This window comes from Lissotriton helveticus, chromosome 4_1 (genome assembly GCF_964261635.1).
Source record: "Lissotriton helveticus chromosome 4_1, aLisHel1.1, whole genome shotgun sequence".
Taxonomy (NCBI): domain Eukaryota; kingdom Metazoa; phylum Chordata; class Amphibia; order Caudata; family Salamandridae; genus Lissotriton; species Lissotriton helveticus.
In genome coordinates this window covers 1932501622-1932526804 of record NC_136063.1, presented here as the reverse complement: position 1 = coordinate 1932526804, position 25183 = coordinate 1932501622, and positions in this window count along the sequence as shown.

Sequence of the window (25183 nt, the reverse complement as noted above, 5' to 3'; positions counted from 1 at the left end):
CTGCGCATTTTCCAAGAGTTACACAGCCATTTAGCCAACAACCCTCTCAATGGGGCAGGCGGCGTTTAAAGGTGCACAGGTACATTTACTCACTCAGATCTGAGAACGCACGGAGGCAGCGGCATCCTGACTCGCGTCCCAAGTCCAGGAATCTGATAATCGCTCAACGTCCAATGTGCCCCAAGTGCTACTCCCCCTCCACTCAGGACTTCTGCGGCTCAGCGCCCAGGTCGTTATCTGCGCTAGTCGCCAAGTAGGTTTGGTAAAGCCCCCAAAAATTCTTGGGTCTGCTGGTAGGGGAAAGGCGTTCGCTATAGATCTCTGACTGTGTGCAGCAATACAGCAGGTAGTGCGCCCATCTTTTAGGTTTTGGCTTCGGTCCCCTCATCCAGCAGCATGCTACTACTCGCAAGTAGCAATTAAGAGCCCCATGTCAGACAGTCTACGGACTGCTCTCGGCAACTTCTTGGTGTACCCTATCAGAGCTATCGCAGGGTCCGGGAGGATGACAATCTTAGTAATGGTACTGAGTTCATTGAAAATCTTGACCCTAAAGTCATATATCCCCGGGCAATGCCACACGAGGTGGAGGAAATCAGCGTTAGGCGACTGACACCTCTCACACTCCGCTGTGGCTCTGAGACCATACCTGAAGAGTCTAGCAGGCGTATAATATATCCGGTTGAGGAATTTGAAATGGACCAGCCTGTGTCGTCCGTTCAGGGAGATTCTCTTAGTGTTAGTGCAGCAGTATGTCCATGCGTCATCATCCAGTGCCATTTGCAAGTCTACTTGCCAAGCCAATCTCGCCTTAGTGTATGTGTTTTCCCTACGGGATTGTGACAGGGTATATAGATAAGTGATCAATTTCTGTGAGGTTGTAACCTTAATGACGTGTGTGAGTTCCTTCACCTCAGGCGGTTCCGCCATATCCCCCCCAGAAGTTCCGAAAGAGCGTGACGTACCCTAAAGTAATGGAATCTCGTCAGCGGCGACAGGTCCTCCCGACCAACCCTTGCTTGTTCCCAAGTTTTGACCACGCCGTCCCCATACAGATCTCCTGCAGTCTTGATCCCGAGTTTGCACATAGCGTCTAGCACCCCCTTCTCACGCAGTGGGGACAGCCACCGGGTCCAGTCAATGGACATACTAGGGGAGTACATCAATGCACCGTTTTGACTCTGTAGAAGGTTGCTCCACGCATGGTTCATAGCCACCAGCGAATCTAGGATTCCTGTGCGGCGATCAGTAGGTTCAAAAATCGTATGCGGGAGGGAGAGCGGACGGGCAAACAATGTCTCCATTTTAACGTGTGGTATGTCTTTGTGCCCGTGTACCCAAGTGTGAAGGTGAGCAGCCTGCGCCAATCTGTAGTATAGTTCTAGGTCCGGCGCGTTTAGGCCTCCCATATTGTATGGTAGTGTAAAAAGCGACCATTTCGCCCTGGGTTGTCCGCCCGCCCATGCGAGCCTAGTCAGTTCCTGTTGGAGTCTGTGGAAGAACGTCTTGGGGAGTACCATCGGGATGGACATGAATAAGAATAAGAATCTGGGGAGCACCACCATTTTCATGATGGCGATCCGCCCCATTAGGGAGAGCGGAAGTTTGCACCAGGCACCAGGCACCAGGCAGACACGTCATCTTCCAGCCTACTGAAGGCGGTGCCATAGTTGGCTCTAAATAAGGTCTCCGGGTCTGTATGCAGTTGAACCCCCAAGTATCTAACCGTGTCAGTGGTCCAGGTGAGCGGGTATTCCATGGTCGTAGGCAGCGTGACAAGGGTCAGGGGAAACATTAGTGATTTCGACCAGTTGACTCGCAGACCTGACAGTGCGCCGAAGCGGACCACTTCCCTCAGTACCGAGGACAAGTTGTTGTCTGGGTCTCTGACATATAATAGAGTGTCATCCGCATACATCGAGACTACTATCTTGTAGTTTGGGAAACATATGCCTTCATTACCGTGGTATTCTCGGAGGGCGAAAGCCAGAGGCTCAGCCACTAGCGCATACAGCAGGGGCGAGAGTGGACACCCCTGTATGGTGCCTCTAGTTATCGGAAATGGGTCCGTCACCAAATCGTTAATCCTAATTCTAGCGCGTGGCTGATGATACAAAGCTCCTATCATTTGTAGGAAAGGTTGTCCTAGACCCATGCGCTGCAGCACCTTACTCATGAAATTCCATGGCACAGAGTCAAAGGCTTTCTCCATGTCAAGGAAGACCGCTAGCGCTTTCTTGTCTTGTCGCGTATGTTGCATCGTGCTTAGTACAGTGCGAATGTTATACGTCAGATTCCTGCTCGGAATGAAGCCAGCCTGTTCCGGTGCCACCAACTGGGGCGCCAGCAGAGCTAGCCGGTTGGCCAGGACCTTAGCGAACAGTTTAGCGTCTACATTTAGTAGGGACAGGGGTCACTATGAACTACAGTCCTCCCTTGGCTTGCCAGGTTTCGTAATAGTCACTAGAAGCGCCTCTCTCATTCATTCAGGCATTTTGCCCTCTACACAGATGTCATCAAAGAGAGCCGACAGATGTGGAATGAGCTGTTTTTTAAAGGCTTTGTAAAAACCCGCCGTCAGGCCATCCGTTTCCGGAGTGCTTCCAGACTTCATGCTCATCAGGTCTTCGGATATTTCATCTTTTTCTATAGGGTGCATGAGGAATTCCCTATCCGAGTTTGGCAGAGTGGGGAGGTCTATGTGTCCAAGGTAATCCTCAATGTCCTCTTCTAGGTCCACCCCCGGGCTGTGTAGAGGTCTGTGTAGTAAGTTTTAAATTCGTGAGCAATTTCTGCCGAGTCTGTGAGGGCCTCGCCCGCAGCCGATCTTACCTCTGTGATTTGCTGGCGTTTTTTCCCGCCACCAATAATCCTGGCCAACAGTGCGCCAGGTCTGTCGCGTTCTCCATACACTCTAGCTGTGGCATATTTTCCCATGTGTTTGACTTCCCTGTCTGCTTCATCGTGGTATTCTTCAAGTAACATTTTAATTTCGTCGCTAACTACACTGTCAGCCCCTTCTCTCTGTCTCTTTTCCAGAGCTTCTAGCTGCTTCTCGAGGTCTGCCAATCGCGTGCGAATCGCCTTCAGCACGCTCAAATGCTTGGACATGGCCACCCCATGTATGTATACTTTAAATGTCTCCCAGACAGTCTGAAAGCTTTCCACTGAGCCTATGTTAGTGTCAAAGAATAGGTCTATGGGCTCTGCTAGCTCACCCCTAAACACTGGGTATAGTAGCGAGTATGGCGGGAATCGCCAAGTGAAAAGGGGGACGGCCGAGCCCTGGGTTTCCATCTCCAAGAGCACAGGCGAGTGGTCCGAGAGCGTTCTAGAAAGAACACTACATCTGGCAATCAATCCTAATCTGGAATCCGGAATTAACCAATAGTCAATCCTGGTGTGTATATGGTGATACGCAGAGTAGTGGGTGTATCCTCCCTGTTGTAGATTGCGTGATCGCCAAGCATCCCCCAGGCCTAGTCGCATCATAATGCCCTGTAGTTCCACCGCCGCTGCCGCCAGTTTATGGGGCGGGCCAGCAGACCTATCAAGAGTGGGGTCCAGTGTGAGGCTCATGTCTCCCCCCCACCAAAGGTCGTCAGGGTTGTAGCATCTGAGTTTACTAGCCACCTCTTTGTAAAACTCGGGGGAGTCGAAGTTTGGACCGTAGGTGTTGACCACGACTAAGGACAGTCCCAGTCCAGTGCATCTAGAGATGACATATCGACCCTCCGAGTCTGCTTCTAGGGTTTGCTGTGTAAATTTGGATTTGGGGTTTACCCATGTCATGACGCCTCTGGCGTGTGTAGTGAAGCCAGCAGCCGCTACATTGCCGTCTAGTCCCTTACAGTGTAGGGTCCTACTATCCATAGGGAGGTGTGTCTCCTGAATCAAGGCCAGGTCTATATTGTGTCGCTGCAAGTAGCTTATCACTTTCCGCACTTTCCTGTGATCATTGAGACCGCGCACATTCCACGTGAGCGCCCTGAGTTTGTTAACGCGCGTGGTGTCTATGTCAACTGCCATTGCATTGGGTTCCCTTCGTGAGGTCTCTCGGGGGCTAGGTCAGTCGCCTGAGTATTCAGTGTGTCGCATGCGCCCCTATTGTACGTTACGCTGTGTTGTGGGCTGTGTGTATTCGGTTGCGCAGAATTCGATGTGCCTACCCCAGAACAGTAAATCTCCCCCCAACCTCCCTTCCCCTTAGATTCCCCCCCCCTCCCACAGCAGACCATCCCCAACTCGGCCTAGCCTGAAAAAACTTCCCTCCCCAGAACTTCCCGATTGACCCATGCTGGTTCCCGCAGGAACCCGCAGTGCATACAGCGCTAGGGCAGAGGTCGCCAGCATTAGAACAAGTAACAATTACAATTTAACAATGCTCACAATCCTGCACCTAGCATCATCACCCCATACATGTCCCCTAACGGTAGCCCATATCAGGGTGCCTTGCGTGTCAGCCAGTGGTCACTCACAATAGTGACTACATCCCCCCCCCTCGCTGGCCATCAGGATTTTCACTCGCCAGCCATGTATGGGAGGGGGCGTATGCCCATCTGGGGCATGCTGAGGTCCGACACCAATATCTAAGTAGGCACACATAACATGGAAAAGTCTCACCATGTCCCGGGTCTCCGGAGCTCACGCGGGCACCCTATGTCCTCCTCGCTCCCCGCTGTCTGTGAGACTGAGTGAACAGTTATGCAAGTCTCAACACCGACATCTCACCCCAGCTTTTCCTGAGTTCGTCACGTGTCTAGGGTACTTGAATGGTACCGCATTGTTATTCTTGCTCATCCAGGCGGCTGGAGGGTTCCTGCTCCCCGACTGGCCTCTGGGGCTGTTCCTCTGCTCCTTAGTCCAAGTCTTTAGGGCCTTTTTTAGGTCTTTCGGGTCAGTGAAGAAGTGTGAGTGCCCCCGTCGGTTAATTCTTAGCTTCGCTGGGTACAACATGGCGTAATCCAAGCCAAGATCTCTGAGTTGTTGTTTGTACGGAGAGAAGTGCCTCCGCTCCTCCTGTACCTTTGCAGTAAAGTCTGGGTATAAGGAGATAGCCGCGCCCTCAAATTGCAGCTGACCCTTCTCCCTGGCCACCCTCAGCGCAGTATCTCTGTCTCTATAATTTAGGAGTTTAGCAATAATTGGCCTCGGGGGGGGGGGGCCCGGGTGCGGGCGCGGACCCAGCGTGCGATGTGCCCTCTCCACTATATATAGGGTGGCGTGGCACTCATAAGGTATTCAAAGGTTCAATAATGTCTATTCTTTTTAGGTGCTGGCCGGTCTGCTCCCTCTGCCCTGTAGGGAGTTAGTGAAATGCAAAGTAACCGCTGTCTGGATTGACAGATTGGCCAACCGCACTCTTTTGGGAGAGTGACCTCTTCAACAGTTCAAACCAAGTAAATTCAAAATTTTTAACCAATAGATGTGCACACAGTAATCCAAAGTCATTCAATTAATCCATTGAAGTTTATTTACTGTGATTCAGTTTGTAAAGTAACGTTGTTGTCTCACAACTTTATAAGGGCTCATAAATTCTCCTTTTTGGAAATGTACACAACAAGTGATTCATCCACATGCCCAATGGATTTCGTGCTGAAAAGCACTTCATCAGGGGAAATACATTTCTGTGGGATAATTAAAACAGAAGTAAGTTGATAGGAAGAAGCAGGTCACAGTCTGCGCTAAAAAAACGTTGTAATTCATTCAAAATAACTATAAACACGAAAAACAGAGTGCTTAATGAGATAAAACAAAGTGCTCAGTGTGGTGAATAACATTGGTGTTTGTCGCGTGAACGTGGTTCAGAAATGGTACAACTGTTCGTTCAAGTGCCACTGGAGTGTACGATAACAATACAGACTAGTAACAATAAAAAATAAACGATGCGGGGTAAACGCGCTGTTCCTACGGTGCTTTAAGTCAGTTACACGTGTTGTTTTAATTGGGTCAAAACCCTTAATATCACCGTATAGAAACAAAGGCAAGCTGAAGATTGTATCTCTATACTCTCTCTTGGAGTAAAGAATCGCTTTGTAAACACTCACCGATTATCGGTTTGTGGAAACACCTCGTTCGAAAATCGCCGCTCTCAACCTCTGGCGTGTCAGAGTAAAGTCGCGCATGCGCATAACGCGCGTAGTGTGTATTTATCAACATAAAAGACCAAAAGCTTTTAAGAACCTTAACTCGCATCATATGGCTAATGTTTAAACAAACGAGCGTGCAGAACACTGTGTTCACTATATCTGTATGCGAAAGTTATTTGTTAGGGTAAAGTAATCCGTTTGACTGGACTGCGCACTCTGTCTGTGAGTCACACTCGCGGCCATCTTAGAATGGTCAACAATGCCTATATAACCAGTGTAAATAAACGAGTGTAATGTCAACCAGTAATACATTCACATGCTCACGAGCATTATATTCAATGTTTTCATAAGAAACAAATGCTGATCACACATGTCCATACCTATTCAGTGTGCAAAAAACAACAAATTATCATCAGTGATGTTAAGTAAAAGATGACGGTAAACAAAAAGGTTAAAGAAAATTCTGAATTTTACAGAATCAATGTTAGTTATGTGTTTCTGGGTCTAGAGGAAACAACTGTATTCAAGACGTTCATTAAGCCCCGTAGGGTGGCAGGAATTTAACTTTTTAATCCAAAATATTTCTCGTTGGAGTAGTCTTTTCTTGTTGTCGCAGCCTAGTTTAGCAGGAACACACTCCAAAACCAAAAAGCGCATTTGACTGATGTTATGGCTGTTGGTGATGTAATGCGCAGCTACTGGTGCCTTTATAGATTTGTTTCTTATGGTGCTCTTGTGCTCTGTCAGTCGGATCTTGATTTTTCTCTCGGTCTTGCCCACATAAGCCAACCCACATGGGCATTTCAGTAAATAAACCACATTTTTTGAGTCACATGTGGCATTCGTAAACAATTTTGTTGTTGGGTGGTTAATGGTGTTGCCACGAATTATGTTATTGCAATGTCCACAATTGGCACATGGGATAGTGCCAGAAAATTTCTCTTTTTGGTGTGATGTGTCTTTTTCAATGAGGTCCTTAATGTTCTTGGATCTCTGGTATGCAAATAATGGTTTGTCAAAAATTCCTTTGAAATCAGGCTCCTTCTCAATCATCTCCCAATTTTTTAAGATGGTTTTCTTGATTTGGTTGCTTGAGTTTGAGAACTTCAAAACGAATACTGGTCTATTCTGTATTTTATCCTTGCTCTTGGTTTTCAACAATTCTTCTCTATGGATGCCTTGTGTTCTGACTTTGGCTTCTTTTAAGATGGTCTCTGGGTATTTCCTCTCTCGAAATTTTGCTAACATAGAATCTGCATTCCTTTCAAAGATTTGATTAGTAGACGAAATTCGTTTCATTCTCAAAAGTTGAGAGTAAGGTAAGTGGCGTTTAAGTGATAACGGATGACAGCTGTCAAAGTACAGCAGATTGTTTCTGTCGGTCTCTTTTGAGTAGACGTCAGTTTGAAAGCAATTGTTTTCTACGGAAACAAGAACATCCAGGTAAGGAATAGAGCCAGTGCTAATGGTATGGGTGAATTGTATATGGTCATCAATGCTATTTATGTCTTCCATGAATTCTACCATATCCGTTGATGGGCCTTTCCATATGAGGAAAATATCGTCGATGTATCTCCAATATTTTTGGATTTTATGTTGCCATCGAGGATTTTCAAGGATGTGGTCAAGTTCCAGTCGGTGCATGAAAAGATTTGCGTAGCTGGGCGCTGCGCAATTCCCCATAGAGGTTCCAGCCAGCTGTTGGAAGTGGTTATCATTCCATGAGAAATAGCTGTGGTACAATGTAAAATGGAGTAGTTCAAGTAAAAAGATTTTTAGGTCTTGTTTAATATTGTGATCGATTAAGAATGACTCTAGAGCTTCAATGCCTCTGTTATGAGGGATAGAGGTGTATAAAGAGCATACATCCATAGTGCAGATGGTAGTTTCCATCGTATCATCTAATTTCGTATCTCTGAGTTTGATGAGAAAATCGGTGGTATCCCGCAAATAGGTAGTCATTTTCTGAACAAGTGGTTGGAGATGTTGGTCCAAATATTTACCTATTGGTTCGTGGATAGAGCCCCTCGTCGACACAATCGGTCTGAACGGGGGTTTTGTCAGATCTTTATGTATCTTCGGAAGCATATGGATGCTGGGACACTTAGGATGCTCTTGAATCAGGAACTTTCTGTCCTTTTCAGTTATAGTGCCCATTTCAACAGCCTTGTTAATGATGATAGTCAAAGTTTCTTTGAAAGTATTTGTGGGATCATTGGGAAGTGTCATATACAAATTTTCATCGTGCACATGCTTCAGTGCACTGTCTGTGTAGTACTCCATGTCCATCACGACAATTGCACCTCCTTTATCAGCTTTGCAACACTTAATTTTGCAATTATCAGAGATTTGATTGATAGCTCGAATTTCGTGCACGGACAAATTTGAGCGTTTTGAACTAGGTTTTTTGAAAAGATCCTTAATTTCATTTAACGTGATTGTTTCGTAAGAATCCAAAATTTTGTGGCTCACTGGTGCTTGGTATGTACTTTTGCTTCTTAATCCTAGTAAAGTATCCTCAGTTTCGGTGGATAGTGTTTTTTCAATCATCACATTCGTGAAGAAATGCCTCAGCCGGAGGGTCCTCATGAATTTAAAGAAGCTTACTTCAACTTCGAGTTCATTAGTGTTATACGATGGTACAAAAGTCAAGCCGTGTTGTAACACTGAAATTTAATTCTTGGATAATTTCTCTTTTGAAATGTTAATCACTAGGTTGTTTTGCTGCGTGTCGATTGGGCAATCGATGGACCTGGATCTTTTTGTGTTCTTGCTCCTCCTGGTTCGACGTGCTGGCTTTGGCCTCTCCCTAAAAAAGGCCTCTCTGATGAGGTTGATGCGGAAGTGTTTGGAAGGTCGGTTCTGTTATCCTGTTGTTTGCCCCTTCTGTCCGTTCTCTGGGTATCTCTTTGTGCAGAATCAAATGATGTTGAGCTACCTTCATCAGATGAAGGGTTCTGGGATGGTCTTTGTTGTCGTCTCTGGCCATATACCTCTGCCCAGTTGTACACTTCCCCAAGTTTATAATCGACAGTGTCGCGCTTATATTTACGAATCTTTCTGTCGTTTATTTCCCTTGTGTATTTGTCTAACTGAATAGATATGTCTTCCAGCGCTTTGTCTAAGTCTTCCTTCGATAGGTTATTCTCCAAGTTGTTTTGAATTCGTTTGATGTCTTTATCAAGATCTTCAATGATTTTTGCTAATTCATCCACTATCAAGAGGATCAAATCCAATGAACATTTGTTCAGTATCTCATACCACCTTTCTGTGAATTTTGGGTTGTTTCTATACGGTGATATTAAGGGTTTTGACCCAATTAAAACAACACGTGTAACTGACTTAAAGCACCGTAGGAACAGCGCGTTTACCCCGCATCGTTTATTTTTTATTGTTACTAGTCTGTATTGTTATCGTACACTCCAGTGGCACTTGAACGAACAGTTGTACCATTTCTGAACCACGTTCACGCGACAAACACCAATGTTATTCACCACACTGAGCACTTTGTTTTATCTCATTAAGCACTCTGTTTTTCGTGTTTATAGTTATTTTGAATGAATTACAACGTTTTTTTAGCGCAGACTGTGACCTGCTTCTTCCTATCAACTTACTTCTGTTTTAATTATCCCACAGAAATGTATTTCCCCTGATGAAGTGCTTTTCAGCACGAAATGCATTGGGCATGTGGATGAATCACTTGTTGTGTACATTTCCAAAAAGGAGAATTTATGAGCCCTTATAAAGTTGTGAGACAACAACGTTACTTTACAAACTGAATCACAGTAAATAAACTTCAATGGATTAATTGAATGACTTTGGATTACTGTGTGCACATCTATTGGTTAAAAATCTTGAATTTACTTGGTTTGAACTGTTGAAGAGGTCACTCTCCCAAAAGAGTGCGGTTGGCCAATCTGTCAATCCAGACAGCGGTTACTTTGCATTTCACTAACTCCCTACAGGGCAGAGGGAGCAGACCGGCCAGCACCTAAAAAGAATAGACATTATTGAACCTTTGAATACCTTATGAGTGCCACGCCACCCTATATTTAGTATTGCTTTCTGACCCAACTAGCGTGAGCACCGCCTGTTACTGGAGCAATTCACTATGGAATACGAAGATATTTCGAATATTACTGAGAACAGAGCAACCACATTTGCGTTTTCCACAGAAGAAACGAACAGGATATACGCATTGATACAGGAAGCAGATCCCACAGCTGCGGGCACTTTCTCTTCACAAAGTCTGTTGAAACAACTGCTATATACTTCCAAGAGAATCATTAACCAAAAACTTCACGCAGGAACACTCATTAGATACCATAAAGATCAGAGAATACCAAGAGGGTTACGTATTGCCCTAAAGCCGACGTTATGCAGGAACAACCCAAAATTCACAGAAAGGTGGTATGAGATACTGAACAAATGTTCATTGGATTTGATCCTCTTGATAGTGGATGAATTAGCAAAAATCATTGAAGATCTTGATAAAGACATCAAACGAATTCAAAACAACTTGGAGAATAACCTATCGAAGGAAGACTTAGACAAAGCGCTGGAAGACATATCTATTCAGTTAGACAAATACACAAGGGAAATAAACGACAGAAAGATTCGTAAATATAAGCGCGACACTGTCGATTATAAACTTGGTGAAGTGTACAACTGGGCAGAGGTATATGCCCAGAGACGACAACAAAGACCATCCCAGAACCCTTCATCTGATGAAGGTAGCTCAACATCATTTGATTCTGCACAAAGAGATACCCAGAGAACGGACAGAAGGGGCAAACAACAGGATAACAGAACCGACCTTCCAAACACTTCCGCATCAACCTCATCAGAGAGGCCTTTTTTAGGGAGAGGCCAAAGCCAGCACGTCGAACCAGGAGGAGCAAGAACACAAAAAGATCCAGGTCCATCGATTGCCCAATCGACACGCAGCAAAACAACCTAGTGATTAACATTTCAAAAGAGAAATTATCCAAGAATTAAATTTCAGTGTTACAACACGGCTTGACTTTTGTACCATCGTATAACACTAATGAACTCGAAGTTGAAGTAAGCTTCTTTAAATTCATGAGGACCCTCCGGCTGAGGCATTTCTTCACGAATGTGATGATTGAAAAAACACTATCCACCGAAACTGAGGATACTTTACTAGGATTAAGAAGCAAAAGTACATACCAAGCACCAGTGAGCCACAAAATTTTGGATTCTTACGAAACAATCACGTTAAATGAAATTAAGGATCTTTTCAAAAAACCTAGTTCAAAACGCTCAAATTTGTCCGTGCACGAAATTCGAGCTATCAATCAAATCTCTGATAATTGCAAAATTAAGTGTTGCAAAGCTGATAAAGGAGGTGCAATTGTCGTGATGGACATGGAGTACTACACAGACAGTGTACTGAAGCGTGTGCACGATGAAAATTTGTATATGACACTTCCCAATGATCCCACAAATACTTTCAAAGAAACTTTGACTATCATCATTAACAAGGCTGTTGAAATGGGCACTATAACTGAAAAGGACAGAAAGTTCCTGATTCAAGAGCATCCTAAGTGTCCCAGCATCCATATGCTTCCGAAGATACATAAAGATCTGACAAAACCCCCGTTCAGACCGATTGTGTCGACGAGGGGCTCTATCCACGAACCAATAGGTAAATATTTGGACCAACATCTCCAACCACTTGTTCAGAAAATGACTACCTATTTGCGGGATACCACCGATTTTCTCATCAAACTCAGAGATACGAAATTAGATGATACGATGGAAACTACCATCTGCACTATAGATGTATGCTCTTTATACACCTCTATCCCTCATAACAGAGGCATTGAAGCTCTAGAGTCATTCTTAATCGATCACAATATTAAACAAGACCTGAAAATCTTTTTACTTGAACTACTCCATTTTACATTGTACCACAGCTATTTCTCATGGAATGATAACCACTTCCAACAGCTGGCCGGAACCTCTATGGGGAATTGCGCAGCGCCCAGCTACGCAAATCTTTTCATGCACCGACTGGAACTTGACCACATCCTTGAAAATCCTCGATGGCAACATAAAATCCAAAAATATTGGAGATACATCGACGATATTTTCCTCATATGGAAAGGCCCATCAACGGATATGGTAGAATTCATGGAAGACATAAATAGCATTGATGACCATATACAATTCACCCATACCATTAGCACTGGCTCTATTCCTTACCTGGATGTTCTTGTTTCCGTAGAAAACAATTGCTTTCAAACTGACGTCTACTCAAAAGAGACCGACAGAAACAATCTGCTGTACTTTGACAGCTGTCAACCGTTATCACTTAAACGCCACTTACCTTACTCTCAACTTTTGAGAATGAAACGAATTTCGTCTACTAATCAAATCTTTGAAAGGAATGCAGATTGTATGTTAGCAAAATTTCGAGAGAGGAAATACCCAGAGACCATCTTAAAAGAAGCCAAAGTCAGAACACAAGGCATCCCTAGAGAAGAATTGTTGAAAACCAAGAGCAAGGATAAAATACAGAACAGACCAGTATTCGTTTTGAAGTTCTCAAACTCAAGCAACCAAATCAAGAAAACCATCTTAAAAAATTGGGAGATGATTGAGAAGGAGCCTGATTTCAAAGGAATTTTTGACAAACCATTATTTGCATACCAGAGATCCAGGAACATTAAGGACCTCATTGAAAAAGACACATCACACCAAAAAGAGAAATTTTCTGGCACTATCCCATGTGCCAATTGTGGACATTGCAATAACATAATTAGTGGCAACACCATTAACCACCCAACAACAGGCAAAACCATAAAATTGTTTACGAATGCCACATGTGACTCAAAAAATGTGGTTTATTTACTGAAATGCCCATGTGGGTTGGCTTATGTGGGCAAGACCGAGAGAAAAATCAAGATCCGACTGACAGAGCACAAGAGCACCATAAGAAACAAATCTATAAAGGCACCAGTAGCTGCGCATTACATCACCAACAGCCATAACATCAGTCAAATGCGCTTTTTGGTTTTGGAGTGTGTTCCTGCTAAACTAGGCTGCGACAACAAGAAAAGACTACTCCAACGAGAAATATTTTGGATTAAAAAGTTAAATTCCTGCCACCCTACGGGGCTTAATGAACGTCTTGAATACAGTTGTTTCCTCTAGACCCAGAAACACATAACTAACATTGATTCTGTAAAATTAGAATTTTCTTTAACCTTTTTGTTTACCGTCATCTTTTACTTAACATCACTGATGATAATTTGTTGTTTTTTGCACACTGAATAGGTATGGACATGTGTGATCAGCATTTGTTTCTTATGAAAACATTGAATATAATGCTCGTGAGCATGTGAATGTATTACTGGTTGACATTACACTCGTTTATTTACACTGGTTATATAGGCATTGTTGACCATTCTAAGATGGCCGCGAGTGTGACTCACAGACAGAGTGCGCAGTCCAGTCAAACGGATTACTTTACCCTAACAAATAACTTTCGCATACAGATATAGTGAACACAGTGTTCTGCACGCTCGTTTGTTTAAACATTAGCCATATGATGCGAGTTAAGGTTCTTAAAAGCTTTTGGTCTTTTATGTTGATAAATACACACTACGCGCGTTATGCGCATGCGCGACTTTACTCTGACACGCCAGAGGTTGAGAGCGGCGATTTTCGAACGAGGTGTTTCCACAAACCGATAATCGGTGAGTGTTTACAAAGCGATTCTTTACGTCAAGAGAGAGTATAGAGATACAATCTTCAGCTTGCCTTTGTTTCTATACGGTGATATTAAGGGTTTTGACCCAATTAAAACAACACGTGTAACTGACTTAAAGCACCGTAGGAACAGCGCGTTTACCCCGCATCGTTTATTTTTTATTGTTACTAGTCTGTATTGTTATCGTACACTCCAGTGGCACTTGAACGAACAGTTGTACCATTTCTGAACCACGTTCACGCGACAAACACCAATGTTATTCACCACACTGAGCACTTTGTTTTATCTCATTAAGCACTCTGTTTTTCGTGTTTATAGTTATTTTGAATGAATTACAACGTTTTTTTAGCGCAGACTGTGACCTGCTTCTTCCTATCAACTTACTTCTGTTTTAATTATCCCACAGAAATGTATTTCCCCTGATGAAGTGCTTTTCAGCACGAAATGCATTGGGCATGTGGATGAATCACTTGTTGTGTACATTTCCAAAAAGGAGAATTTATGAGCCCTTATAAAGTTGTGAGACAACAACGTTACTTTACAAACTGAATCACAGTAAATAAACTTCAATGGATTAATTGAATGACTTTGGATTACTGTGTGCACATCTATTGGTTAAAAATTTTGAATTTACTTGGTTTGAACTGTTGAAGAGGTCACTCTCCCAAAAGAGTGCGGTTGGCCAATCTGTCAATCCAGACAGCGGTTACTTTCCCTCTCCACTATAAACATGGGCGAGAAGACGTCGTCTCCCAGCAAGGTGGTCAGCAGCTTCTCCACAAATAGCTCCATTTTACCTATGGGTGTAGTCTCCGAGACTCCCGTGATGCGTATATTAGAGCGTCTAGAGCGGGCTTCCAAATCTTCCGACCTGTCCTGTATTACCTGGAGGATCTTTCCTATTTGTTTGCGGTCTTTATCTAATTCCATTTGCCCTTCCTCAACATCAGTCAGACGTCTCTCCGACATATCCAATCGTTCTGCATGCTTATCCACTCTTTCTGACATCCTGTTCATGCGGTAAGTAAGGACGTCAATCTTCGTCCCTATCGACGTCATACTATCCTGCAATCCCTTCTCCATGGTGACCAGCAATTCCTTGATGTCTGTATATATCGAGTTCTCCTGATTTCTGGTTTGTTGCACCATTTCCGGCTCCTGTGTATCTGGGGCCTTCGCTCGACGCTGTTCGAATGGGAGTTTGGTTTGCGTCTTGTCCCCTTTCCCCATTGTGCTGGGGCAACGCACAGCAGTTCCGTACCTCGTAGTTCGCCGCAGAGGGGGGGGGCTCTGTCCGTTGCAGTGTTCCCGCCACAGGAGTCCCGCCCGGTCTGTTCGGTCCGCCCACCAGTGGCTGCTCCCCTTTTGCAAGCAGGGTCGCACCAGCCAGGCCAATACGGGAGGCGTCAAGACGTGTCCGAATGACCAGCGGGGTGTTCACCTCATTAATCGGAGGCCGTGTCCTCGTCCCACTTCCCAGTAATCAGCGGGGGGGAGACAGGGGGTCGCCCAAGAAGTTCTCCTCGCAAGGGCCTGCGACGCCCATGCCTCAGGTACTGGGCCCGCCGCAGCAGAGTGACAGGTCAGTCTCTCCCGCATGGCTCTTCACCGATCCTGCCCAGGTGATTGTTTTATAGAGCAGGCCCCAGTCCGCCATCACATCCTCCTATGTTGTGTCTGGTCCTGTGTGCACAATTCTATTGCAGCTGTAGTACGATGCCTGGGGTGTGTGGGGGACAGCTGTCCAGTTCGTTACCGTCTCCTCGCTACCCTCCCAGGTAGTAGCTTGCGTTCTCTGCAGGATCGTTCTCAGCGATGGCTGTGGGGCCCCCCTAATATACACAAGTGAGCTCTATCTGCTGCTACCAAGCGCCGGGAGGGGGGGCGAGCAGGCTCAAGCCGGCACCTAGACTCTCCCCTGTCGCCGGGGCACGCAAACCTGTCTCCGAGGCAACTTGCTCCCTCAGTGCCCACACCAGCGCTCCAGCGACTCCAAGGGTGTTAACAGTGCTCCGGACCCGCTTCAAGAGGGCCCCCCCAGACAGCTCTCAATGCGGGACAAAGTCTCCCTGTCCTCAGGTTCGCTGCCAGTTCCCTGCCTTATTTCGGGCCGTCGGGGCTCGAGCAGGATGCCCCCCTCGATGTCCGCAGCCCCCAGGGTTGTCCTCAACTCACCGCTGCTTTCTTCTGCACTCCGGTCGGCAGCGGTCAAAGTGCGCACGCAGGCTCGCGGCTGCTCCGTGTCCAATATCGCGACTCACACTGCACGTCGGGCGACGCAAGCCGGGCAGCGGGCCACGCCAGTACGGGGCTTTGTGGCCTTTGCTGCCAAATGTTCAACTTCCCGCAGCTCAGGGTCAGGCGTTCGGAACCTTCCCGCACCAACCGCCGATGCCGTCAGCAGTTCCCAGGGGTCGTGTGCCGCAGTTTAGGATTCACGGGCACCGTTGTAGGAGGATAATTGCCAGATATTGTGGGTGATATTGCAGAGCTCGGCGCTCAAGCGTCCACCATCGACGCTGGCAAGCTCTGCCCCCTCTACCCTGAAATTATTTAAATGTCACACATAAGCAATCTGAAACCATGTCAGCTATGTAACAGTTGCAGGGCGGATTGTATTCCTCCATTGCACCTGAGCGTCAGTATAACCATAGTTGCTAAGTTTTCAGATTGCTTATGTGAGGCATTTTCATAATTTCGAAAATATTTGGGAACAAGTGGCTTGCAGTACTTTTGCTGAATGTTCTCCAGATTTCTGATGTGTGTTAGGAGCACCTAGATGATTTCTTGAAAATGACTGAAACCGGGGGTCATTGGTAGTGAAACGTAGAAAGAGCCCTAAGAGCATTTACGGGAACAGGGATTGGTGGGAAAATGATGCATTCACTAATGAGTTAGAATAACTGAATCTAACAAAAAATGGAATGTAGTTGCAGTCTCGCAGTGCATGCCTTTTTTTGTTGTTGAAACATAACCTTTCTGTGAACCCATCTGTGCATTATCAAAGCCAATAGCTCTTGCTAAACACTTATAAGGTCCCGAAAGCGAGACCGATTACATTGTAAATGCTTGCTCTATGGGCCGTGTCAATGCCAATTCGTTTAGCATTGGGACTGTCAATTTCCTGAATCTTAAGGATATTCGTACCGTACTGGAATCAATAGTACTGTAACCATTGGTCAGATGGGCGAGTTCCTCCCCTAATTATCCTTACTTTTGAAGCACAAAGTGGCATGACTAAATTGTGATCATTGAGTAATCTTGTCATACATTTTCCTAGAAATCACATATGGAGAACATTTTTACGGAGTAAGGAACCTTGCTGAATTAATCCAACCGGGCTCTATCCAAGAATTGGACGAGCTCAGCTCCCTAATTGCCGAAATTCCATCAACAAATGCTCCAGTCATTGTTGTCTCTGTCTGGTTCACCACACTTACTCATATACTAACTTACTTTCCTCTAGGCTGTCTATACACTTTACTACCAGTCCTGATGAAGACCCTCTGTGATGTTTTTACAATAACACATACATCCTGGGTCGAAACGTCGCCGTACAGCCACTCCACGTCTTAAGTCACTCCCCCCATCTAAAATAATTGTGGAGGAATTATAGGGAGGTAGTTGAACCATATTGTAATTGATGGAACACCGTGATCTTTGTGTAACCCCTTTTTTCTTGTAAAATAGGATCATTTTGCACAACTTCGTCTGTTTTTTGGTTTGTCTAAAAAGTACTTTTAAATGTTTATTGTTATGAATTTGATTGTATAGCAGCCATATTTATCAAAATATATATTTGTGTGAATATAAGTATTTTGTGTGATGTATCTCTTATTCTTGTCTTTTACAATTATACATAAATAACTGTTATTAAAAGCAATTGCTTTACCCTACGAAACCAACTGCACCTCGAATCTACTACCTCCAACAGGCAGGCTTTAAATACGGCTGGCTCATTCGGGCAGCTTTCTTGAAGGAGAAATACGCTGGGTGTTATCTGCATACACAACCACTTTAACTTCTCAATGAGATGGGCCAAGTAACTGATGGACACATTGAAAAGGGTAAGGTTAAGAGAGAAGCCCTGAGGAAATACATATTTAATTTTGTTAGGCACCGACAGGTAGGGTTCCACAAACACCAATTGCACTCTTTCAGATAAGTTCCCAAATCTGCAAGCCTAGATAGCAAAAGCTGATGGGGCAATAGTGGCAAAACCCATCAACAAATTCAAAAGAATGAGGGTGTCCATATGACCCTGGTGTAAGAATTATTTGATTTCCTCTCAGACCTCCAGAAGAGGTCTGAGAGGTACACACAGACTCTGTGTTGTACTTTGAGCGAAAACCCGATTGAGAAGGATAAAGAAGATTATTATCTTCCAAATACCTGCTGGGTTGTTGATTTACAAGGTTTTTAAAGAACTTAACTGCTAAAGGAAGCAGAGAAATCGGGCGAAAGTGTTATAGTTTTGCCAAGTCAGTCACTGTTTTTTCTATCGAAGAAGAATGCATTGTCAGGGAGGTCTCTTCTCAGTCTGGCAGCAGACAACTACAATCAAAATTAATATTTCTAAATAATATCCCCCATTACCTTGGTGTTTTCAACCACCTAGTTCAATGGCAGGAGATGTGGATGTTTTACAAACGTGTGCGGCAAATGTAATGCGTATTACACAACTGTCTCTTGTCCATGGTTACAAATGCGCCATATTAAAGTCTGAGAGTTGGGTGGCTTTTCTCCATATGGAATGCATTTCAGTTCAAGGGGCGCTGTGATTTCCAGAGTACATTGAATATGACCCAAGAGGGTTGAGAAGCATGGCTTCATAAAAGTTCACAAAGATAGCACAATGTTCTAGTTAAACATAAGGGCCCTGTTTTATATTTAGGTGGGGGCCAACCATTCTACCATAGGGGCCGAGTAAATTACTCCATCCCCATGGTAGAGAGACTGCCCCCCCTAATTTCGAAATGTCCACCAAGCAGGAGGTCACGTATAAAGGCATTGGCAGAAACCACCATCATGGCGGTTCCTGTGAATGCATTTTACTGTTTGCTGCTGTTGAAAGGACACAACCCCGCAACAAACATAATTCTTTATTTCTTTTTAAAAAGAAAATCTGTAACACAGGATTTTCTTTTTGAAAAGAAAAAAAGTAAAGCTCCTCTAGCCATGGGAGGCTTCTACCATGGCGAGTGGAGCATTAGAATGTTTTTTATTGTTCCTTACTACTAGGTTTGACCTAGCTTGATTTGCAAGGGCTAATTCATAATTGATAACAATGACTACATCTAAATTGGGTGGGAGGACATGTATGCATTTCTCTGATGGCCCTTACTCCCAGAAACGTTTGGCCACAGCAGAGTGAAGTAGTCTCCGCCGTGGCTGAACTTAAGGTATGCCCACAATTAAATTTGTCGGGGAGACCACTATATTGGTAGGGTGGTAACTCCATCACCGTTGTGATGGAGTACCCCTTCCTCCAATATATAATCAGGCCCAAAATCTCTGCCATGCCTTTCTTAAAAAATAATGGAACCACCTTGTTCTTCGTTACAGTATAGTGTTTGGTTTTCATGGGTACATGTTACAAATGAAATGTTTTCCGTTCATTCTGAGTTTAGAATTGGTTTCGGACCCAATGCATAGAATCGCGCAGATCTTGGGCGGATGGAACTCACCTGAGCTCAGATTATGTCAGTGAAAATAAGAAACATCTTGGAATACAGTTGGAATATACTTGGCTTCCCACAATCACTGTTTATCTTTCCATATTAAATGTTTGGGAAAATACTTTATTTGTTATGAAATAATTGATTGTTAATTAAGCAGTGACGTGTTTAATTACTGCTCTCTTCCCTATTGTGTTTTTAAGATAACGTTTTTTGATTCCTAAAAAAATGTATATGCAAAATGAGATGTTCCAATCCTTGATTGTAGAAACATGCAACTAAGATGACATCAGCCCTCCTTTACTAGTCCTTTAGATACATTTCCATTTAATTTTTTTTGGCTTTCGCAAAGGTGTCCTAGCATATCCCTGGGGGCTAAAACTATCTCAGTATGCCCAGTATTAATACTGGAATTTGTATATAAATTCCAATTTGACATTAGAAAATAGACACCGTTTTACGAGTATATGCAAAAATATCTATGCAATTGCGCATGCACGTGCTAACATTTTTTTCTCTTTTTCTTCAATGGGAAGAAATTTTGTTTCTCCACAGAGAAACTCCTAATCCTGCACTTTCAGCTAATGTGAAGATGTTTCCTGCTCATGCCCTTCCATGAAACAGCATAAATCCTGTTCTTAACAGGGGTAACTTGCAATATTTCCAGGGTGAGAACGGTCATTTAAAGAGTTGGCTGTGCATAAACTTTGCAACGTGTCTATGTCCTGGAAAAATACTTCATGCCCAAGGGAGCAGATTTACTTCAATGGAATGTTACAAAATATCTTGAATTAGCTCTTGCCAATCAAGCCAGTTGTCCATGCTTGCACTGAACACATTTAGCTTACATTTTCAAGTGGATTTGTGGAATGGTCCCTAAATATTCAGAACTTCTCCTTCTAATTTTTCACTCCCATTCTTATGACTGCTATCTATCGGATTTATTTGATAGTCGCTTTTGTAAATCACCTAGACCAGTTTTATTAGTGCCAGTTCCTGAAGGAAACCCACAAAGCACATACATTGAAAAAACATGGGGGCAGATTTACAAGCCCCTTGCGCCACTTTTGCGTCACTTTTCCCATGTTAAAAGTGACGCAAAAGTTGCGCAAGGTGCTTGTAATTCTGTCCCATGGGGTCTGGTATTTATGCAAGATCGGCTGCAAATTCTTGTTTGCTAGAATTATTGAGCTTTAAACTCCCACACTACTTCTGAACCATATAAGCTAACTCATAAGGAACAGGTAGTGCTCTCATTTTATTTTCCATGATTATTTAGGAGGTATACTTGAATGAAGAGCTATATCTTTCTGTCTTTCCACGTTTTGCCACTCTTCAAGAGCTGAGGAACTTCTTCATATTTTCTGTGTCACTTCAGCAATGTTCTCGTAGGCAGATTGAATTACAGCAATGCCTACTCTTCTGGTATCTTTGCTGCCGCTTTTATTTTGCTACTAAGCACTTACCAATTGATGTATTAGTTTATTTTGCGCTGGCATTAAAGTCTGATTGAGTAAATCCATTTTCATCCTTTTTTAAAATGTGTTTGCCCATTTCGCCGTAGTTCTGCTTTCTGCTTCTGTTTTGACTTCCGTCAGCTGCAGGGTCCAGAGTGGACACTTACAAGAAGGAAGGGTCTGATTGGCGCCCTCCTCTAATACTTAATTCTAGGTTTTGGCCGTGATTAGTGCCACACCTTGGGACAAGAGCTGCTGCCATTTTGGAGTTAGCATACTAGTTTTTGCACACCCTGCCCTGAATTTAATGGGTACTGGGGCGAGGACATGCAAACTTCAAGGTATCTTTGCTGCCGCTGTTATTTTGCTCCTAAACACTTACAAGTTGATGTGTTAGTTTATTTTGCACTGCATTGAAGTCAAATTGAGTGACTCCTTTTTTTATCCTTTTAAAAACTTTTAAAATGTGTTTACCCATTTCACCGCAATTCGGCATTTGTTCTGACCTTCCATCAGCTGCTGAGCCCTGATTGGACCTTTACGAGAAGGAACGGACTGATAGGTGCCCTCCTCCAATAGTTACCTGGGTGTTTGGCATGTTTAGTGCTTCACCTTGGGGTTAGCATACTAGTTGTTGCACGCCAGGCACTGTATTTAATGGGCAGCGGGGCACAGACGTGCTGCTGGCACGCCTAAGGCAAGCCCATCTGCGCCTGTCCGTACCTGGCTGGGACCAGGGGTTAGGAACCCTGTCTGGCCTGACACAATAGAATAAGACATTCTGCCTCGGAATTACGCCTGCTGAATTATAAGGCTGAGAAATGGTGCGACCACCCTATAATTCCTGGTATTAGCAATCTAGTGTATGAGATATGTAAACCGGATCTCTGCAACACAAACGATATTAATGAAGGCACAACACTGCATAAGAAGGCCCTAACAGCCAGGAATGGCAGTTATACCTATTGAATTGCAGGTCTTTGCCCAAGCATAGCTCAGATATATGTGGTTTTCTAGAAGATAAAATAACGGTAGCATTATTCCTAACTGAATTCCAAGAGGAATCAATGCCTGGTATTGCACCGGCCCTATTGCCAGGATATGCCATTGTCAGGCATGACTGTGAAGGGAAAAGGGGAGGTGGAATAGCTATCATTTATAAAGAGAACCTTTTTTTTTTTTTAAGTTTATTATTTTATGCAAGAAAAAACAGCAATGGACAGTCACAATTCCAAACATAGGGGCCCATTACGATCGCGGTTTTCCCACATCCTCCGGGCCGGCGGAAACCACCGCCGGCCCGGAGGATGCGGGAAAACCGCAGCGGACCCACCAAAGACCCACCGCCACATTAGGATGGCTGGTGGGTCCTGATTTCCGTCCGCAGCTTTTCCGCCACGGTTGGCTTACAACCGCGGCGGAAAAGCTCTAATATGGTGACGGTGTCTCTCAGACGTTGCGGCCCCCTGGGTGAAGGGGGCGTGTGGGGTGCACATGGGGGGTACCTATGGTACCACCCTGCATTTGTATACCCTGCTTTCTGCATACAAATGCAATGCATGCATTTTCACAATTGCGGCGGATGCAGCTTGAAGCCGCACCCGCCGCAATGGTAAAAATAGAGGATGTGACCGCCAGGGTGGCGGTCACATCCTAATTGCACAGGAGGGAACTCCGCAGGCCATGCGGAGGTTCCCTCCTACTGTATGGTGGCGGACGGACTCAGGTCCGTCCGCCATCATAATCGGCCCCATAAATTTGAAAATTATATACTCAAATTCATACAAAATCTAAATCCAATCAGCGATTGGCGCCCAAATATTTTCCCCCATAGCCCTTCTTTTAATACCCTCAACTTTATACATAGCAGATTCTATATTATACATGAATAATAATCTCTCCCGCCAATTAAAGAAGGACGGGGGATCAGGATTAATCCAATCCCTAGTTATACAAGCTCGGACTACCGCCATACAAATGAAAAGAAAACAAGTCAATGGTCTTGGAGTACATGAACTCTCTGCAGTTACATCGATGTTAGACTTAACAATAACAGCCAAAAATCTTTCAATTTGTTTAAAAAACTCCCCAAGCTTAGGACATTGAAAAAACATGTGTAATGTATCGGCTGCATACAAACCGCAGCGATTGCACCTCGTCCCCGATGTCGTACTCCATTTAACCACTTTACCAAGAGTGTAGTAAAGATCATGTATGCACATAAAATGTTGTGATTTCATCTTCCCAGTTATTAGAAATTCAGTGGCAAGATTAACTGACCCATGAACGTCAATTTCTGGTATCGCCAATTTACTTACCCACTTCATTTGACAATTATCTAAGATATCCGGAAATTCCTGTATCAAACATGAATACAAAATGCCAATTGAGGTTTTTTTATGTAAATATTCCAAAAGGGGGACTTTATTCATACTAGTAACTGCAGCATGTGGTGAGTTTTGTAAGAAGCTACGGATCTGAAGAAACTTTAAAAAATCATTCTTATTTAAAGAATACTTAGTCTGTAGCTCCTGAAAGATAACCAAGTGGGCATCAAAAAACAAATCCCCTAAATAACATACTCCTTTTAACTTCCACCTGACGGCAGATAAATCGCAAAAAATGGCAGAGGGTAATAAACCAGAAGCGACAAAGGGTGTATACGCGTTTAATTTAGTTAATCCCAAATGGTTCCGAACCCTTTGCCACACACCGAATTCTGCTTTCAACGTCTTAAATATCGTTTTTTTGTAGTAGCTGGGTTCAACCACTCTAAGAAAACAAACTTTCATTCCTTCTCCCACAAACAACTCATAAATTGGCGGGGTGTTACAAGCAGGAATTCGGGCTCTATCCCCGATTATCAATGGACTAATAACTTGGAGAGTCGCTGCAATATAATAAAACAAAAAATACGGGACATTCCAACCACCACAATCCTTATTAAGGATCATTTTTTTAAGGGCTTTCCGCTGTCTTTTGTAACCCCACAGAAACCTGGATGTCGCCCTTTCTAGATTTTTAAAACAAGAAGAAGGAAATTCCAGGGGTATTGTGCTAAACATATATAATACCTTAGGTAGGATTAACATTTTTAAAACATTAACTCTACCATGTAGAGATAAGTGCAAAGAGAACATGAAGGTGAAATTTGAGCTAATAACGATTCCAGGGGATGTACGTTGTTACAACGCATGCTTTTACCACGCATGCCATTACAACGCAAGTTTTACAACGCAAGCCATTACAACACATTGCTTTGGGGGGTGCTCGATAGTGAATAGTTTAATTTACTATTCCAACTCCAGTCCCCGTGGATAGTAGGGAAGGTGTTGGATAGTAAATTAAACTATTCCCTATCCTAGAGCGCCCCCCAGTGCGATGCGTTGTAATGGTTTTCGTTGTAAAACCTGCGTTGTAAAGGTACTGCGTGGTAAAAGTTGCGTCGTAAAGGATGTTTCCCATTCCAGGTTGTGAATGTGCCTCATTTGCGCTTGAGCTTCCTCCATTTGCACCTTCACTGGATTTGCACCTTCACTGGTCTCTTAATATGGCGTCCTCCTGGCCCGCTACTTGATTTATATAGGCTCTTCTGGACATTGTGGCTATAAAGAGTTCTGTAACTACCAACTTTATGGGGTTTGGAGAAAATCCTAGCTGTGAGGTGTCTAACAATTTTATAATGGATTTAGCAGCAATCCAACTAACCTAAAGAGTTACTGTCCCTACCCATAAACTCGGTCACTTAATCCAATGTTTTTCAATATGATGGAACAAAGTATCCTAATGGGATTCCCTGTTTAGACCACCCAAAAATTCATTTTCAATTAAGTCACTCTAATACCTACAAAATTACACCTATGCATGACAACCTAAAACGGAATTGATCTAAATGGATATAAGGACCTGGGAAAACCTGCTAACCGATACAATTCCGTATGTGTCTGGCGACATGATTGAAAGTCCCTTGGTTTTCATCGGAACTGCTAAAACTCAAAAAGCAATCATAAAAACAAGGGAGAATATGGAGGAAGAAATATAATGCTACTGATGAAGCAAGGCGAAGAACAACAATTTTGTTCAAACTTGTGAAGTTAATCTCTCATAACAATAATTGAATTAATAAGCTTGTGGTGGAATTACTAATCAACTTAGTTTAAGAATACATTCATCAATACACGTGGGATAAACTAATGTGCTTTATGTTGCAAACACAAAGAG